The 20,937-nt window shown below is 43.5% G+C and overlaps 1 pseudogene across 1 annotated transcript; it reads left to right on the top strand.

Moving 5' to 3' along the window:
* The first annotated feature begins 11,964 nt into the window (after positions 1 to 11,964).
* LOC145860392 (E3 ubiquitin-protein ligase TRIM35-like) lies at positions 11,965 to 20,432 on the top strand (annotated as a pseudogene). Its single transcript, XR_014380423.1, has 7 exons — positions 11,965 to 12,628; positions 12,856 to 12,951; positions 13,052 to 13,282; positions 13,397 to 13,419; positions 13,504 to 13,622; positions 13,893 to 14,174; positions 15,589 to 20,432. The product of XR_014380423.1 is annotated as an E3 ubiquitin-protein ligase TRIM35-like (transcript).
* The last annotated feature ends 505 nt before the right edge of the window (positions 20,433 to 20,937 follow it).

Raw genomic sequence — 20,937 nt, 5'->3', positions numbered from 1 at the left:
AAAAATATAAACGCAACATGTGAAGTTTTGGTCCCATGTTTCATGAGCTGAAATAAAATACCCCAGAAATTTTCCGTGCATACAAAAAAGCTTATTTCTCTACAATTCTGTGCAGAAATTAGTTTACATCCCTGTTAGTGAGCATTTCTTCTTTGCAAAGATAATCCATCCATGTGACTGGTGTGGAATATCAAGAAGCTGATTTAACAGCATGACCATTACACAGGTGCACCTTGTGCTGGGGACAATACAAGGCCACTCTTAAATGTGCAGTTTCGTGAAACAACACAATGTGTCTAAGTTTTGGGGGAGCGTGAAATTGGCATGCTGACTGCAGGAATGTCGAGCAGAGCTGTTGCCAGATAATTTAATGTTCATTTCTGTACCATCAGCCGCCTCCGTCATTTTAGAGTGGCAGAACGTCCAACCGGCCTCAGAACCGCAGACCATGTATAACCACGCCAGCCCAAGAACTCCACATCTGGGTTCTTCACCTGCAGGATCGTCTGAGACCAGCCACCTGGACAGCTGATGAAACTGAGGAGTATTTATGTCTGTAATAAAGCCCTTTTATGGGGAAATACTCATTCTGATTGGCTGGGCCGGGCCGGGCTCCCCAGTGGGTGGCCTTATGCCTTCCCAGGACCACCCATGGCTGAGCACCTGCCCAGTCATGTGAAATCCAAAGAGTACGCCTAGTCAATTTATTTCAATTGACTGATTTCCTTATGAACAGTAACTCAGTAAAATCTTTGAAATTGTTGTATGTGTATAGTATTGACTACTTACTAGGAACACTCAGTTTGGTTCTTCCACCAAAAGTCCACCACAGTGATTGAGTTTGACTTACTTGCTGTACAAAGACCCTCACACACATTTCGTATACACCTTTTCTATTAATAATACTGTCCATACACACCATCATACACATATATATTTATATTCCGGACACAATATCAGGAAGGTATTCTTACGTTTCTTTTCCCTGATCTCATTACCTTGTCAGGTAAAACTCTGGGTCCTATCTGGAGGCTATGACAATTTAAAAAAAATTTATAGATAGCTTCCCTTTTCATCTGTGCAATGACTATAGGGCTGGGTTTTTTCTTGTCGGATCATGTGAATTGAAAACACTCCTGGCCTAAGGTGAATCAAACCTTTTCAAACTACCACAAATCTTGTTATTATTCATTCTGAATCTGATATCAAAAGGTCCTGAGACACATGAGGCAACAACAACTTAAATTACTTAACCTTTATTTTATCAGGGAGTTACACTGAGACCAAGGTTTCTTTTACAGATGAGCCCTGAATTACAGAAATTACAAAAAAATATATACATCAATATAAATACAAAAAGCAAGCAGAAAGAAAAACACGGACATAAAAAACAAACGCATTCATCTGTCACGCCCTGATCTGTTTCACCCGTCTTTGTGATTGTCTCCACCCTCCTCCAGGTGTCTCCCATCTTCCCCATTATCCCCTGTGTTCTCTGTCTGTCTGTTGCCGGTTCGTCTTGTTTGTCAAGCTTACCAGCGTTTGTCCTCTCAGCTCCTATTTTTTCCTAGTCTCTTTTTCTTGCCCTCCTGGTTTTGACCCTCGCCTGTCCCGTCTCTGTACCAGCCTGCCTGACCACTCTGCCTGCCCCCGACCCTGCCTGCCGACCTGTACCCTTGCCCAGTCTCTGGATTATTGACCCCTGCCTGCCTTGACCTGTCTCTTGCCTGCCCCTTGGACTATTAAACCATTGTTTATTCAACGTGTCTGCGTCTGGGTTTTTAATGCTTTAATGTACCCAACTCAGTAGAGAACATACTAATTTCCAGACTTATCCATCCCTGAGACAGGGTGTGGTAACTCATATGTCTAAAGTTTAGTAATGATGTTAGGTACAGTGGGACTTTTTGTAAAAGGGCTTTATACATGAAAACATTGCAATGTATTAACCTACGTGACATCAAAGAGGGCATTCCAACTTTCTGGTGGAGAATGCAGTGATTAATACCAAAATTATCGCCCGTAATAAAGCGCAGCGCACGATGATAAACTGCATCTAATGGCTTTAATGAAGTGGCAGCTGCATTCATATCGATGATGTCGCCATTGTGTAGGAACAATAGGAACGTCAACTGAATAATCTGCTTTCGACTATTTAGCGAGAGGCATGACCTATTTCTATAGCAGAAGCCCCTTTCTATTCTCTGCTTTTTAACTAACTCATCAATATGCTTTTTAAAAGACAGCTTTTCATTTATCCAGATGCCCCGATATTTGCAAGCAGGGACACGATCAATATGGATACCATCCAAAGTACAAATGCTTTTTTTAAAGCGCTCTAGAGAACAACATATAAACTCCGCAAAAAAAGAAACGTCCTCTCACTGTCAACTGAGTTAATTTTCAGCAAACTTAACATGTGTAAATATTTGTATGAAAATAAGATTCAACAACTGAGACATAAACTGAACAAGTTCCACAGTTATGTGACTAACAGAAATTGAATAATGTGTCCCTGAACAAAGGGAAGGGCCAAAATTAAAGGTAACAGTTAGTATCTGCTCTGGCCATCAGCTGCATTAAGTACTACAGTGCATCTCCTCCTCATGGTCTGCACCAGATTTGCCAGTTCTTGCTGTGAGATGTTACCCCACTCTTCCACCAAGGCACCTGCAAGTTCCTGGACATTTCTGGGGAGAATGGCCCCAGCCCTCAGCCTCTGATCCAACAGGTCCCAGACGTGCTCAATGGGATTGAGATCCGGGCTCTTCGCTGTTCATGGCAGAACACTGACATTCCTGTCTTGCAGGAAATCACGCACAGAACGAGCAGTATGGCTGGTGGCATTGTCATGCTGGAGGGTCATGTCAGGATGAGCCTGCAGTAAGGGTACCACATGCGGGAGGAGGATGTCTTCCCTGTAACGCACAGCGTTGAGATTGCCTGCAATGACAACAGGCTCAGTCCGATGATGCTGTGACACACCGCCCCAAGACCATGACGGACCCTCCACTTCCGAATCGATCCCACTCCAGAGTACAGGCCTCGGTGTAATGCTCATTCCTTCAGCGATAAACGTGAATCCGACCATAACCCCTGGTGAGACAAAACCGCCAGTCATCAATGAAGAGCACTTTTTGCCAGTCCTGTCTGGTCCAGCGACGGTGGGTTTGTGCCCATAGGCAACGTTGTTGCCGGTGATGTCTGGTGAGGACCTGCCTTACAACAGGCATACAAGCCCTCAGTCCAGCATCTCTCAGCCTATTGCGGACAGTCTGAGCAGTGATGGAGGGATTGTGCATTCCTGGTGTAGCTCGGGCAGTTGTTGTTGCCATCCTTTACCTGTCCCGCAGGTGTGATGTTCAGATGTACCGATCCTGTGCAGATGTTGTTACATATGGTCTGCCACTGCGAGGACGTTAAGCTGTCTGTCCTGTCTCTCTGTAGCTCTGTCTCAGGCATCTCACAGTACGGGCAATTTATTGGCCTGGCCACATCTGCAGTCCTCATGCCTCCTTACAGCATGCCTAAGGCACGTTCACACAGATGAGCAGGGACCCAGGGCATCTTTATTTTGGTGTTTTTCAGAGTCAGTAGAAAGATCTCTTTAGTGTCCTAAGTTTTCTTAACTGTGACCTTAATTGCCTACCGTCTGTAAGCTGTTAGTGTCTTAACGACTGTTCCACAGGTGCATGTTCATTAATTGTTTATGGTTCATTGAAAAAGCATGGAAAACAGTGTTAAAACCCTTTAGAATGAAGATGTTTACGAATTATCTTTGAACGACAGGGTCGCGAAAAAGGGATGTTGCTTTTTTTGCTGAGTTTACTTAGTTTTACCTGCATTCAATACTAATTTCAAATCAATAAAGTGTTTCTGTAATATAATGAAGGCAGACTGTAGTTCAGATAGAGCCTTGTCAACCGTGGGGGCAATAGCATACGCAACAGTATCATTGGCATACAAGTACAGGTTAAAATGTTTTACAGACAAGTTGATACTGTTAATGTAAACAGTAAAAAGTACAGGACCCAGAATCGACCCCTGCGGGACACCTTTCGTAATATCCAGGAAACCTGATTAAACACCATCAGTAGATACATATTGAGTTATCTGTCAAGTAATTTTTAAACCAGTTACATCCACCCTGGTCTAGGCCAATTGAGGAAAGCCTCTGAATTAGCAATAAGTGACTAGCAGTATCAAAAGCCTTTGACAGGTCAATGAAGAGGGCAGCACAATGCACAATGTTGCTTTTAATCCATACAGTTAACCACATCAATTATGACTAGGGATGCAGCAGAGATGATGCTATGACCTGGTCTAAAACCCAACTGATGTACATTTACAGTACATATCAAAGATTTAAAAAAATATCTAAGCTGAGAATTAATCAAGGATTCTAATATGTTAGCTAGGCAAGAAAGTTTAGAAATATTGCGATAATTATTTAGGTCACAAGGGTCACCACCTTCGTGAAGGGGGAGTACATGGGCCACCTTCCAAACCTTGGGGATAGTACCAGACATAATCGTCAGGTAATATGGGTTAATGATTCAGCATTTAGGGGGGCAGAGAGCTGCAGCAAAAAATGGATCAAGCATGTAAGACCCAGTGGATTTTGTTTTACATCAATCTTAAGGCTTCTAGCACATCACAGATAGTGAACTGTTAAAATGAAAACAAAGATTTACTAGAAGTTGACAGGTTAAGCGTCGAGTCAGCTAGAGGCTGGCAGAGGGAAGAGCAGTTGTTTGACTGACCAGGGTTAATTAAACCACCATTTCTCTCAAATAAAAAGCCTACTGAGATAAAATGATGATTAAAAGCATCACTTATCCAGTTCTTCTCAGTTATGGTGCCAGAGTCAGACAGAACTTGCTTAGGCAGGGAAGAAGAGGAATTTATAGGCTTCAGTGCATTTGCTGTTTTCCAACATTTTGAAGGATCACCAGCAGTATCAGGGATGGAGCTTAAAAAGTAGCTTGATTTAGCTTTCTTAATCGATGTAGTAAATCTGTTTCTCAATCGTCTGAAAGATTGCTAGTCTGCTACAGAGTCCATTTTCTTTGCTTTGGCCCAGGCCTGATTTGGACAGCATAGTTTAGTAAACTACTATAGCTGGACTGAGCGTTATGCAAAGAATGGCTACAATGTCTTTAAATATGAATTTCTCTCTAAACACACACAATGTTAAACAGTGGACTTTGATCATTCTATCGCAGTCTATTCTAACCAAACCTGCCTTACTGAATTTCAAACAAAAACTGTACTATTCAGATCTCTACACAGGCTCAGGAACCTGGGAGAGGTGAACCTCTTCATTCAGTGGTCCCTGTAACATTCCGGCTGTAAAGTCCTGGAGATACAGAAATCTATTTGCCGCCTTCACAATGTCTAGCTTCTACAATTTTTTATGAATTTGACTAGTGCAATTTAGAATTTGCGCTATAAACGGAACAAATTCTACCTTCTTATTAGTATGATGGGATCCTTCTCCTGCATGTCATTCACTGCAGACTGTGGGACATCCACTACCATCTCCTCTCTACTCACTCCTACAGCTATTTTCACTGCCTCCACATAGGAGACCTGCTGGATGGCCCTGCTCTTAGCTACTGCGACATCCTTCATCCGTACAGGGCATTCTGGGAACTCGGGAACGTGATTCCCATCACAATTAAAACAACATGCTTCAACTGACTTTTCAACTAATACATATTTATTACTTCGACCAACACTTGCCACGTGACCAAACTTTTTACAATTTGTGACTGTACTTTTTACAACACTGCAACGGCTTCTATACATACGGTCTCTCACCACATATCTCACATACCTAAGTTTTACACAAGTTGGGAGAACCACTTCATCAAACGACTAATACTGATAGGCTTCCTTCCTTTCGTCTATCATTCGATTAAATTGACATGTGTCTACCACTCCTGGAATGTTATCCCTAAACCACACAGCCTCTATGTCCAACGAACACCAGAGATGACACAACCAGTGCCCTACTGTGAAAATCCCAGCGTGGCTGGCCCTTGGATGTAAACAGAGAGCTAATATTAATAATATGCATGTCAATCCACACAACTGAACATGTTCCAAGCAGACCACCATAGTCCCTGTGCCCAAAAACACTAAGGTAACCTACCTAAATGACTACCGACCCGTAGCACTCACTTCTGCAGCCATGAAGTGCTTTGAAAGGATGGTCATGGCTCACATCAACACCATTATCCCACAAACACTAGACCAACTCCAATTTGCATATAACACCAACAGATGATGCAATCTCTATTGCACTCCACACTGCCCTTTCCCACCTGGACAAAAGGAACACCTATGTGAGAATGCTATTCATTGACTACAGCTCAGCGTTCAACACCATAGTGCCCTCAAAGCTCGACCCTGCGACTAAACACCTCCCTCTGCAACTGGATCCTGGACTTCCTGACGGGCCACCCCCAGGTGGTACAACACATCCGCCACACTGATCCTCAACACGGGGGCTCCTCAGGGGTGCGTGCTCAGCCCCCTCCTGTACTCCCTGTTCACCCACGACTGCATGGCCAGGCACGACTCCAACACCATCATAACGTTTGCTGATTACACAACAGCGGTAGGCTTGATCACCGACAATGATGAGACAGCCTATAGGGAGAAGGTCAGAGACCCGACCGTGTGGTGCAAGGACACCAACCTCTCCCTCAACGTGGTCAAGACAAAGATGATTGTGGACTACAGGAAAAGGAGGCCCGAGCATACCCCCATTCTCATTGACGGGGCTGTAGTGGATGGAGCAGGTTGAGAGCTTCAAGTTCCTTGGCGTCCACATCACCAACAAACGAACATGGTCCAAGCACAACAAGACAGTCGTGAAGAGGGCACGACAAAACACATTCCCCTTCAGGAGACTGAAAAGATTTGGCATGGGTCCTCAGTTCCTCAAAAGGATTTAGTACTGTAGATGTGTGGTAGTGGTGGAGTAGGGGCCTGAGGGCACTCAGTATGTTGGGAAATCTGTGAATGTATTGTAATATTTAAAAAATTGTATAAACTGCCTTAATTTTGCAGGACCCCAGGAAGAGTAGCTTCTGCCTGGTCAAATACCGCTCCTGGTCAATCGAACAGATTCCCCTTTACCCAATTCGTCCTGCTCCATCTTTGAGACCGCAAACAGGTCACCCAAATAAACATCCTTGCTCGTGAATCACACTCCAACCATAAACTGCTGTTAATTTCCAACTTTAGCCCCTTTCACTCCACTCTTCACCATCGTCCACTCATTCTCACCAACTGTACTTGAGCCAAGAGAATCGCACAGTACTTCCACCATTGCTCCTCCAGTCTCCCTCGCTCTTTGCTATGAAAGATGCGAGAGTTTGTGTTCTCGAAGTAGCACCCATATTGTTAGCATTCCAGCACAGCTGTTGCTTCACCAACATTTCCTCAATTTCCTCCATTTTAATATAGTCAACTGGATTGGACTTCGAACTTCATTGGTTGATCCCTCCTGGTGATCTGGTTTGATTCATGTCCAAATGGGTCATCAGGATGGATAAGCCAATCGTAAATAAGAAAATTGACTACTTCAACATGGAGAGCACCTCAATGGCACCGCCCATGCTGTCACATTCTATAATGTCACAGATACAAAGATGAGTCCTCCATCTCTATGGTGCAACCAGAAATAGTTGATGAGGCTCTGTAGGCCAGTGTTTCCCAACCCTGGTCCTTGAATACCCCCAACAGTACACCGTTTTGTTGTAGCCCTTGTCAAACATGCCTCATTCAACTCATTGAGGGCTTGATGATTAGTTGACAAGTTGAATCAGGTGTGTTTGTCCAGGGTTACATAAAAAAATTGTACTGTTGGGATACTCGAGGACCTGGGTTGGGAAACACTGCGGTAGGCTGTAGCTAGGAGACACTGTGAATGACAAGTGAATCCACCTGTCACAGAGAGCGTGGGGGTTACCACGTGAAATCCCAGGCACAGGATTGTATTTACTAGACAGTGTTGGAGGTAATGTTAAATGATTAACGGAGTACAGTAACACTTTACCCAATTTTAAAAAGTAATTGTTACTGTGTCAATTAAAAGCGTGTTTGCATGATCCGATCTCCACATTTAGTTCTCCAGCCAGTGGAGAAAGGCTGGTTGGAGAAATGTTGACAGAAGATTGCTTCTGTGATAGCTCATTGAGGGCTTTCCTGTCTAGTGGCAAGTGTGCCCTCTATACATTGCTATAGGTCTGGGTAGCCTATGTGCGGTCGTTAACCAGAACTGGCGGCTTGAGAGATTTTCAATGAAAAGATAGGAAATCTGTACAGATGTTTGGCTTACTGTATGGCTAATTAACCAGCCCATATTAGTGTGCAGGACTTGTAGACTAGCACTGGCAGCGCCACAGATGAAAGGCGAAACTAGTGATCAAACCTGAGTTAGTAAGTAGCCTCTCTTTGGTAGAGCGTGCTCGGCTCGCATTGCTCCCTCCGACAGTCAAACAAAGTGGTATTAAGATTTCTCATGAAAGTAACAGTATTATAACATGTTACTTTCCACACAAAGTAATGCATAATACTTTTTCAAGTAACTAATCCCAACACTGATAGACAAAACAGAGGCAACGTACTATGCCTATTTACTTTTTCCATTGCAAAATGCTTTGAAAGTGGTGTGGCTCGCCACACGTTTTCCAGCAGCTCTGTCTCAAAGTGAATTTTAACAATTTCATGCATTTTGTTTTTAGTGGATGTAGGCAATTTTGCAATGTCCCCAGGTGCTATTCAATTTCTATGAGAAGTATAACCCATTAAATAAAAGTATTCAAAATCTCATTATTTTTACAATCCTACTTAAAATACCTCCGCAGTGCAGGCAAATATATTGATAAAAGTCACCTTGTTATCACGTTTCAGGTAAGACCAAAATGCAGCCTGTGTTGAAGTAACAATGTTTATTACAGCAACAGGGGCAGGCAAACAGGTCAAGGCAGGCAGGGGTCAATAATCCAGAGTAGCGGCAAAGGCACCGGACGGCAGGGGGGCTCAGGCAGAGTGGTCAGGCAGGTGGGCTCAGAGTCAGGACAGGCAAAGGTCAAAACCAGGAGAGTGAGGAAAAAGCGAGACTGTGGAAAAGCAGGAGCTGAGACAAACAACTGGTTGACTTGACAAACTGGCACAGACAGACCGAAAACACAGGTATAAATACCCAGGGGATAAGTGGGGAAGATGGGTAAAACCTGGAGGGGGGTGGAGACAAGCACAAGGACAGGTGAAAACAGATCAGGGCGTGACACTTGTCCTAGAGAGATTTAAACGGTTATCAAAATGTCACACCAGGGTAAGCCTACACAAAACACAACCCTTATTTTAAGTGTTTCTAAAATCACCTTTGGGAAAAATGAATGGTGCAAAAATGATTGGAAACATTTTGTTGTTTGAAGGCTAGATTTTATGAGTATTATGGCTCATACTGTGGTACTTTATAGAGAGCAGATGTTACTTCTCAAGGTATCTCTACCTGAACATACATGATCTAACTGATTGATAGTTGGTATTCAGCGGTCATAAAAGTATGCCTTATTTACTTTGAAGAACTATAAAGTCATTATTTTGTCAGACAGCATAGGCAGCAGCTCTATCGAGATGAGATGATGACTTGGAATGAAATAATAAAGTCATCAAATAAAATAAAAAAAAGAGTATACTCTACAACTTAAATATTTTAGTAAAGTAAAATAATGTGAATAAATGATGGTTAGTAAGTGATAAGCAGTAAAGGTCAGTCACTCTCATCATGGGACTTTTATTAATTGTTTTATTCTGTGTTACAGCATTCAACCCAAAGAATCTAAACCGAAAAATAAAACCGTGATTCTTTTTTAATAATCAAAATGAAACCGAACCAACCTCAAAAAGCACTAATCACTCAGCACTAGTCTCGAACAGGGTGTAAATGTATCATGGTCCATTTGTGAACAATCCACCTATTATTATTAGGATTTAAGTGCCTGAGCTTGACCAACATGTTTTTTTGAAAGTCAAACATGTTATTTTTCTGATAGAGTAACCCCCCCCCCCCAAAACAAAGGGCCACGCAATGGTAGGTATGACCCAGCAGTCTAAATACTGCTTTGTAACTGATGCACCCTGCTGGTATATTAAAGAACTTCAGCATATTGGACACATTCAAGTTCCCCAGTATGAAAGCTGTTGTGAACTATGTTTATGCAGTAACAATCAAAAGTTTGGACACACCTACTCATTCAAGGGTTTTCTTTATTTTTTACTATTTTCTATATGGTACTGTAATAGTGAAGACATCAAAACTATGAAAAGTGCTTAACACATTTTTATAATTTTTATCTTGGATTCTTCAAAGTAGCCACTCTTGCCTTGATGACAGCCTTGCTCACTCTTGGCATTCTCTCAACCAGCTTCACCTGGAATGCTTTTCCAATAGACTTGAAGTAGTTCCCACATATGCTGAGCACTAGTTGGCTGCTTTTCCTTCACTCTGTGGTCCAACTCATCCCAAACCATCTCAAATGGATTGAGGTCAGGTGATTGTGGAGGCCAGGTCATCTGATGAAGCAGTTCATCACTCTCCTTGGTCAAATAGCCCTTACACCGCTTGGAGGTGTGTTGGGTCATTGTCCTGTTGAAAAACAAATGATAGTCCCACTAAGCGCAAACCAGATGGGATGGCATATCGCTGCAGAATTCTGTGGTAGCCATGCTGGTTAAGTGTGCCTTGAATTTTAAATAAATCACAAGCAAAGCACCCTCACTCCTCCTCCATGATTCACGGTGGGAACCAAGCAAGTCTCTTCTTATTATTGCTGTCCTTTAGTAGTGGTTTCTTTGCAGCAATTCGACCATGAAGGCCTTCACTCAGTCTCCACTGAACAGTTGATGTTGAGATGTGTCTGTTACTTAAGAAGATAATTGCTTTGTGAGACGCAGAGTAGGTTCACCTACACTGCGTCTCACAAAGACACGGCGGTTCTGAGACTAGTAGTGGTTTCTTTGCAGAAATTCGACCATGAAGGCCTGATTCACGCAGTCTCCTCTGAACAGTTGATGTTGAGATGTGTCTGTTACTTGAACTCTGTGAAGCATTTATTTGGGCTGCAATTTCTGAGGCTGGAAACTCTAATGAACTTTTCCTCTGCAGCAGAGGTAACTCTGGGTCTTCCTTTCCTGTGGCGAGAGCCAGTTTCATCATATTGCTTGATGGTTTTTGCGACTGCACTTGAAGAAACTTTCAAAGTTCTTGACATTTTCCGGATTGACTGACCTTCATATTTAAAGTAATGATGGACTGTCATTTGTCTTTGCTTATTTGAGCTGTTCTTGCAATAATATGGACTTGGTCTTTTACCAAATAGGGCTATCTTCTGTATACCATCCCTACCTTGTGACAACACAACTGATTGGCTCATGAGTAGATGTGTCCAAACGATTTTATTAGATGTGTCCAAACAGATTTTATTATGGGACCATATCAAATATATGAATATCAGTCCCAACTCGGGTACATCAAATCATCAAAATGATTTGATGCAGCCACACAGAATGTCCGTCACTAAAACATTATTCTGTTGGGCACGGTCAACTTTATGAGTTCTAAAAGGGGCAGGCCACAATGTCGCTCAAACCTTCCCCCTGTGATGCCGCAGTGTTCTAGATCTCTGCAATAAATACACACCCAGAGCCATGTATATAGAATCTAAATACATGGCTATGCACACACCAAAGGTAGCTGGTCATGAAAGGGTTACCTGTCCTCAATAAAAGCTACTCAAATGGTTTCCTTGTTGTCTTTTCTTTTGCAGTCTGGTGACATTTCAACCTTCCCTGTTAGTTAGTTTCCGATTTCTGTCCCTTAGTTTAGATAGCTCAGTTGATAGGAGAATGATGCGAGACAGATAACACCAGGAATAAGGAATAAGGACAGGAAATACATTTTTTGATAGCACTGGGGCATAAAGTGACTGTGAATCAAGCCATGAAGTGGTTAAGACACAGTGGTGGACTTGGAGCTTGGAGTTGGAACTTGGAGACAAGCCATGACAATTAAGAACACACACACACCTCAACCTGTATTGTTAGGGTGCAAAGTTCAGTGCAGGACTCGGCAGAAGGATTTTACATTAACACTGATATTCTAAACTGGTAATCATACAGGCTTTGTGCGATGTGATTTCCTTAAAATGGCTTCCATAGCATCTCTCCCAGAGGGGAATCTCTCCTGTTCTGTGTGCCGTGACATCTTCAGGGACCCGGTCATCCTGTCATGTAGACACAGCATCTGTAAAGTCTGCTTGTTGGAACTGTGGAAACATAACGACGTGCTGGAATGCCCTCTCTGTAGAAGAAGATCATCGCTGGAGCTTCCATTTGATCTGAATCTGAAGAGGCAGTGTGAGGCTGTCTTACAGGAGAGGAGTCGGGAAGATACGACTGAGTCTGAGGTGCTCTGCAATCTGCATAATGAGAAGCTTATGCTCTTCTGTCTGGAGGATAAACAGCTACTGTGTTTAAAGTGTAAGGCCTTAAAAAAAACACCAACAACGGCCTTTGTCAGATCGATAAAGCTGCTAAGAATTATAAGGTATGAAAACTTGGATGGTTTAAGCTGGTCACTGGCAGTTAATTGTGTTTTGTGGGAAATTGCATTGATAGAAATGTTTTTTTGAAGGTGTACAATTTTATATTTTCAAGTTTATATTTGAGGTCAGAAAGTTCAAAGGTCCATTTCATGAAAATGTGTAAAACAAGTTGTCCGTGTTTCATGTGGCTATTTCAAAAATAGCTCACTACAACTACTACCAATTTTAGGAGAAACTCCAGACTGCGCTAAAACCCTTACAGGAAAACCTGAAGGCCTTTAACAAAGTTATACAATCCTGTGATCAAGCAGCAGAAAATATTAAGGTAAGAATGCTGAGTAATATATTAACAATGTTAAACTACAGTAACCTACCCCTTCACATAAACGCTGTGGTCTATCAAATATCCCTCTTACTGTCTCCAGAGCCAAGCTCAGCACACAGAGAAGCAGATTAAGAAGGAGTTTGAAAAGCTTCATCAGTTTCTAAGAGATGAAGAGGCAGAGAGTATAGCTGCACTGTGGGAGGAAGAGGAGCAGAAGAATAAGACGGTGAAGGAGAAGATTGAAGAGATGTGCAGAGAGATATCATCACTGTCTGAAACAATCAGAGCCATAGAAGAGGAGCTGAGAGCTGAAGACATCTCATTCTTGCAGGTAAGGACTAATATCCATGTATACATTATTTGTGATACTTGATTAACTAAATTGATCTCATTGATTTTAGTGATTACATTGATTGGTAATTTGCAACTTTTTTTTCTTCTACAGAACTACAAGGTCACAGTGAAAAGGCAAGTTAGTCGTGTCCTTTCTCTATCTTCTCTGTGGTTCTGAACCCAATCCCACAGTATCAATTACTCTTGAATGTTTTCCAGAACCCAGTACACAGTGCCGGATCTAGAGAGGGTTTCAGGTCCACTGATCAATGTGGCAAAGCACCTGGGCAACCTGCAGTTCAAAGTCTGGGAGAAGATGCAGGAGATTGTTCAATATAGTAAGTAATTAAACAATAAAATGTTGGCCCAATGAACACAACTTCTATAAGACTTTGGCCAGGATTCAAATCAAAGACAATAACAAATAAACAAAATATCTCTCTCTGTGAATCCTGATGCATTACTATATTTGTATGGGGCAACGTTTCCAGGTATTTTACAAGCTAGATGGCGCTGTGGTGTTATTTAAAATGTAAACAACATTGAAAGCGGGAAACCCAGCCCTTGTCAATTTTAATCTGTAGTTGTAATCTAATCTCTATGTTCAGCTCCTGTGACTCTGGACCCCAATACTGCCCACCCGCGTCTCCGCCTGTCTGAAGATCTGACCAGTGTGAGAGACAGTGATGCTATACAGTGGCTTCCTGTCAACCCAGAGAGGTTTGATCACCTTCAGTTTGTCCTAGCCTCTGAGGGCTTTATCTCAGGGACACACAGCTGGCTTGTTGAGGTTGGGGAGAGTGAAAACTGGACCATAGGTGTGATCACAGACTCCGTCCAGAGGTCTGGATTGATAAAGAGTGGGTACTGGAGTGTCGGATATTATGAAGGTAAATACTGGGCATTATTCCCACCTGTTCCACCCACTGATATCACATTGAGACAGAAACCTAAGCAGATCAGAGTGCATCTGGACTGTGACAGAGGAAAGCTGTCATTCTCTGACCCTGATAATAACACACGTCTACACACGTTCACACAACATTTCACAGAGAGAGTCTCTCCATTTATTGGTAATTACTGTGAATTACCACTGAAGGTCTCTGTAACAGTGGTTTAGCAGAGTTAGATGGTACTGCAACCGTCTAAATCAGTGATCAAATTCACTACAGGTAATCAATCTCATTACTATAGAGAAATAATGTTTTCAATGGAATGGACCATTTCACTTGTGAATGGACCATTTCACATTTCCACTATTGAGAATCAATACTGATGTTTTTAGCTCATTAACTATTTGCATCTTTGCCAACATTCATTTCTAATAAACTGATTGAATTCGCTCTCGTGTGCATTCTTCAGAACTGTTGTCAATGATTCAAGCAAACACTTTTAACAGCTTAGTCCGTCATAACATAATATATTTGATCAGGAGTTTAGGAGCTTCTCCAGATGTCTGATGGTACCAGGCCAGGTAATACAGTGAGCCAGAGTATTGAGTAACTTTACTACTGGTGCTACATTCAATAGAGACAGTTTAACCCGGCTGGACTGATTGAGCTGCAGACTGAGTCGAGACAACCTGCCCCTAAGACCCTGCAGAGAGAGAAGGACTGAAGCATTCACTGCCAATGCAAAGCTGCTCTCTATGGAAATGTCCCTTCAGGGCAAAGCATTGCCCTGTAATATAGAAAACTTCTGAAACCCACCTCCATGTGTAGTCTAGCCAACCTTTACTGACTAGCAGCACTGTAGAAATTAATACATTACAATGGAACGATTTGACTAGTGCAGTGTTAGCTAGCTACATAGTTGTCTTTGTCATAGTTTGATAATTGTGTAGTTTAGAGTAATTATCGAGGTTAGCTAGCCAGCTATTTTCGTCCCCCGCGACGCCATTTTTCCAAACCTAGCCAACTTTTACTGACGAGCAGCATTGTAGAAACTAAATACATTACAAAGGAACGTCTTGATTAGTGCTATGTTAGCTAGCTACATAGCTACATAGTTGCTTTTGTATCATGATAAGGTGTAGTACTGAAACTATCGAGGTTACCTAGCCAGCTACACGTTCAAACAAAGTCAACAACGCAGCCACTGCTAGCTAGCCTACTTCACCAGCCAGCTGTACTGTATCATCATCGTCATTTTAGTCAATAAGATTTTTGCAACGTAAGCTTAACTTTCTGAACATTTGAGACGTGTAGTCCACTTGTCATTCCAATCTCCTTTGCATTAGCGTAGCCTCTTCTGTAGCCTGTCAACTATGTGTCTGTCTATCCCTGTTCTCTCCCCTCTGCACAGGCCACACAAACACTTCACACCGCGTGGCCGCTGCCACTCTAACCTGGTGGTCCCAGCGCGCACGACCCATGTGGAGTTCCAGGTCTCCGGCAGCCTCTGGAACTGCCGGTCTGCGGCCAACAAGGCAGAGTTCATCTCAGCCTATGCTACCCTCCAGTCCCTCGACTTCTTGGCACTGACGGAAACATGGATTACCACAGATAACACTGCTACTCCTACTGCTCTCTCCTCGTCTGCCCACGTGTTCTCGCATACCCCGAGAGCATCTGGCCAGCGGGGTGGTGGCACTGGAATCCTCATCTCTCCCAAGTGGACATTCTCTCTTTCTCCCCTGACCCATCTGTCTATCTCCTCATTTGAATTCCATGCTGTCACAGTTACCAGCCCTTTCAAGCTTAACATCCTTATCATTTATCGCCCTCCAGGTTCCCTTGGAGAGTTCATCAATGAGCTTGACGTCTTGATAAGTTCCTTTCCTGAGGATGGCTCACCTCTCACAGTTCTGGGTGACTTTAACCTCCCCACGTCTACCTTTGACTCATTCCTCTCTGCCTCCTTCTTTCCACTCCTCTCCTCTTTTGACCTCACCCTCTCACCTTCCCCCCCACTCACAAGGCAGGCAATACCCTTGACCACATCTTTACTAGATGCTGTTCGTCCACTAATCTCATTGCAACTCCCCTCCAAGTCTCCGACCACTACCTTGTATCCTTTTCCCTCTCGCTCTCATCCAACACTTCTCACTCTGCCCCTACTCGGATGGTATTGCGCCGTCCCAACCTTCGCTCTCTCTCTCCCGCTACTCTCTCCTCTTCCATCCTATCATCTCTTCCCTCTGCTCAAACCTTCTCCAACCTATCCCCTGATTCTGCCTCCTCAACCCTCCTCTCCTCCCTTTCTGCATTCTTTGATTCTCTATGTCCCCTATCCTCCAGGCTCGGTCCTCGGTCCTCCCCTCCTGCTCCGTGGCTCGACGACTCATTGCGAGCTCACAGAACAGGCCTCCGGGCAGCCGAGCGGAAATGGAGGAAAACTCGCCTCCCTGCGGACCTGGCATCCTTTCACTCCCTCCTCTCTACATTTTCCTCTTCTGTCTCTGCTGCTAAAGCCACTTTCTACCACTCTAAATTCCAAGCATCTGCCTCTAACCCTAGGAAGCTCTTTGCCACCTTCTCCTCCCAGGTAGGATTGCGTCCTACCTGACAGATCGCTCCTACCAGGTGGCGTGGTGAGAATCTGTCTCCGCACCACGTGCTCTCACCACTGGTGTCCCCCGGGGCTCTGTTCTAGGCCCTCTCCTATTCTCGCTATACACCAAGTCACTTGGCTCTGTCATATCCTCACATGGTCTCTCCTATCATTGCTATGCAGACGACACACAATTAATCTTCTCCTTTCCCCCTTCTGATAACCAGGTGGCGAATCGCATCTCTGCATGTCTGGCAGACATATCAGTGTGGATGACGGATCACCACCTCAAGCTGAACCTCGGCAAGACGGAGCTGCTCTTCCTCCCGGGGAAGGACTGCCCGTTCCATGATCTCGCCATCACGGTTGACAACTCCATTGTGTCCTCCTCCCAGAGTGCTAAGAACCTTGGCGTGACCCTGGACAACACCCTGTCGTTCTCTACTAACATCAAGGCGGTGACCCGATCCTGTAGGTTCATGCTCTACAACATTCGCAGAGTACGACCCTGCCTCACACATGAAGCGGCGCAGGTCCTAATCCAGGCACTTGTCATCTCCCGTCTGGATTACTGCAACTCGCTGTTGGCTGGGCTCCCTGCCTGTGCCATTAAACCCCTACAACTCATCCAGAACGCCGCAGCCCGTCTGGTGTTCAACCTTCCCAAGTTCTCTCACGTCACCCCGCTCCTCCGCTCTCTCCACTGGCTTCCAGTTGAAACTCGCATCCGCTACAAGACCATGGTGCTTGCCTATGGAGCTGTGAGGGGAACGTCACCTCCGTACCTTCAGGCTCTGATCAGGCCCTACACCCAAACAAGGGCACTGCGTTCATCCACCTCTGGCCTGCTCGCCTCCCTACCTCTGAGGAAGCACAGTTCCCGCTCAGCCCAGTCAAAACTGTTCGCTGCTCTGGCACCCCAATGGTGGAACAAGCTCCCTCACGACGCCAGGACAGCGGAGTCAATCACCACCTTCCGGAGACACCTGAAACCCCACCTCTTTAAGGAATACCTAGGATAGGATAAAGTAATCCCTCTAACCCCCCCCCCCCCCTTAAAAGATTTAGATGCACTATTGTAAAGTGGTTGTTCCACTGGATATCATAAGGTGAATGCACCAATTTGTAAGTCGCTCTGGATAAGAGCGTCTGCTAAATGACTTAAATGTAATGTAAATGTAGTCTGAAAGTCATCACAAAAACATATATTTACTGACACATTACCTCATTGCTGTATCACATTTAAGATACTTTTGATGATTTTATCTACCTGAGTGAGTTTGAATTTATATTAATTGATGTGATATGGTCCTCATAATGAAATAGTATGATTAGATGATACAATATGATGAGATATACAGTATCAACATTAGAGGTCGACCGATTAGGATTTTTCAACGCCGATACCGATACTGATTATTGGAGGCCCAAAAAAGCCGATATCGATTAATCGGATGATTTTAATATGTATATATTTGTAATAATGACAATTACAACAATACCGAATGAACAATGAACACTTTTATTTTAACTTAATTTAATACATCAATAAAATCAATTTAGTCTCAAATAAATAATGAAACATGTTCAATTTGGTTTAAATAATGCAAAAACAAAGTGTTGGAGAAGAAAGTAAAAGTGCAATATGTGCCATGTAAAAAAGCTCATGTTTAAGTTCCTTGCTCAGAACATGAGAACATATGAAAGCTGGTGGTTCCTTTTAACATGAATATGCAATATTCCCAGGTAAGAAGTTTTAGGTTGTAGTTATTATAGGACTATTTCTCTCTATACCATTTGTATTTCATATACCTTTGACTATTGGATGTTCTAATAGGTACTTTAGTATTGCCAGCCTAATTTTGGGAGTTGATAGGCTTGAAGTCATAAACAGCGCAATGCTTGAAGCATTGCGAAGAGCTGCTGGCAAACGCAGTAAAGTTCTGTTTGAATGAATGCTTACGAGCGTGCTGCTGCCTACCACCGCTCAGTCAGACTGCTCTATCAAATCATAGACTTAATTATAATATAATAACACACAGAAATACGAGCCTTAGGTCATTAATATGGTCAAATCCGGAAACTATCATTTTGAAAACAAAACGTTTATTCTTTCAGTGAAATACGGAACCATTCCGTATTTTATCTAACGGGGTGGCATCCATAAGTCTAAATATTGCTGTTACATTGCCCAACCTTCAAGTTATGTCATAATTACGTAAATAATTCCGTAAAATTCTGGCAAATTAGTTCGCAACGAGCCAGGCGGCCCAAACTGTAGCATATACCCTGACTCTGCGTGCAATGAACGCAAGAGAAGTGACACAATTTCCCGAGTTTAATATTGCCTGCTAACATGAATTTCTTTTAACTAAATATGCAGGTTTAAAAAAATATACTTCTGTGTATTGATTTTAAGAAAGGCATTGATGTTTATGGTTAGGCACACTCGTGCAACGATTGTGCTTTTTTCGCAAATGCGCTTTTGTTAAATCATCCCCCGTTTGGCGAAGTTGGCTGTCTTTGTTAGGAAGAAATGGTCTTCACACAGTTCGCAACGAGCCAGGCGGCCCAAACTGCTGCATATACCCTGACTCTGTTGCACAGAACGCAAGAGAAGTGACACAATTTCCCTAGTTAAAAGAAATTCATTTTAGCAGGCAATATTAACTAAATATGCAGGTTTAAAAATATATACTTGTGTATTGATTTTAAGAAAGACGTTGATGTTTATGGTTAGGTACACATTGGTGCAACGATAGTGCTTTTTTCGCGAATGCGCTTGTTAAATCACCCGTTTGGCAAAGTAGGCAGTGATTCAATGATAAATTAACAGGCACCGCATCGATTATATGCAACGCAGGACAAGCTAGATAAACTAGTAATATCATCAACCATGTGTAGTTAACTAGTGATTATGTTAAAATGTATAGTTTTTTATAAGATACGTTTAATGCTAGCTAGCACCTTACCTTGGCTCCTTGCTGCACTCGCATAACAGGTAGTCAGCCTGCCACACAGTCTCCTCATGGAGTGCAATATAATCGGCCAAGATCGGTGTCCAAAAATGCCAATTACCGATTGTTATGAAAACTTGAAATCGGCCCTAATTAATCGGCCATTCCGATTAATCGGTCGACCTCTAATCAACATAGTCAACATCAATTTTCATACTGTTGACAGTGCAATGTCTGACATGTTCTGAAAGGTTGTTGCATAGATCTCTAGAGTGTGTTTTTCCATTGTGCTCACTGCTCAAATACATGTCAAGATTTTGACATACAATGAGGCAACGTCAGAAGTATGACAAAATAGTCCAACACTGTCACGACGTCCGCCGAAGTCGGTTCCTCTCCTTGTTCGGGCGGCGTTCGCCGGTCGACGTCACCGGTTTTCTAGCCATCGCTGATCCACCTTTCATTTTTCCATTTGTCTTGTCTTGTTTTCCTACACACCTGGTTTCAATTCCCTCAGTATTAGACATGTATATAACCCTCTGTTCCCCCCCCCCATGTCTGTGTGTGGAATTGTTTGTTGTTTCGTGTATGTACAAGCTAGACTGGTTTGCGCTGGGCTATGTCAACCCATATTGTGTTGAGTGTTCTTAGTGCTGTGTGTTTTGTTCACCGAAATAAAAGGCTCCTTTGGCTACCCAACTTCAGCTCTCCTGCGCTTGACTCCCTTACAGCCAGTTACGCATACCTAACAGAATTCCACACCACACCATGGAGTCAGCAGGAGCAGGTACCCCGGTTATAGGAGTCGAGGAGCGTGTCAGAGAACACTTTGGTGATGCTACAACATCCCAGAGTCGCAATGGACCACGTCGTCCAGACCATGATCCACTGGGAGAGACAGAGAGTCCCTCCAGCGTCTCCACCAGCACAACAGCGTCTCCACCAGCTCCACCAGCACAACTACTCGTCCCTCCTGTACCCGGTCCCAGTGGGATGCGTCTCGCCCTTCCCGGGAAGTATGATGGGACGGCGGGAAAGGGGGCCAGGGTTTCCTGCTACAGCTGGACCTATAGCTGGGCACCGTTTACCCGGCTCCCTCGGGAATGGAGATGGTGTCCGCCCTCATCTCATGCCTCTCAGGGAGAGCTCTGGAGTGAGCTGTGGGGTGAAGGAGATGCAGCGTTGGACGACTTCAAGGATTTCA

The sequence above is a fragment of the Salmo salar genome, chromosome 14 (assembly GCF_965601325.2).
Source record: "Salmo salar chromosome 14, fSalSal1, whole genome shotgun sequence".
Taxonomy (NCBI): Eukaryota; Metazoa; Chordata; class Actinopteri; order Salmoniformes; family Salmonidae; genus Salmo; species Salmo salar.
Note: the sequence above shows the minus strand (reverse complement) of the source record. Positions and strands in the feature narration are given on the sequence as shown.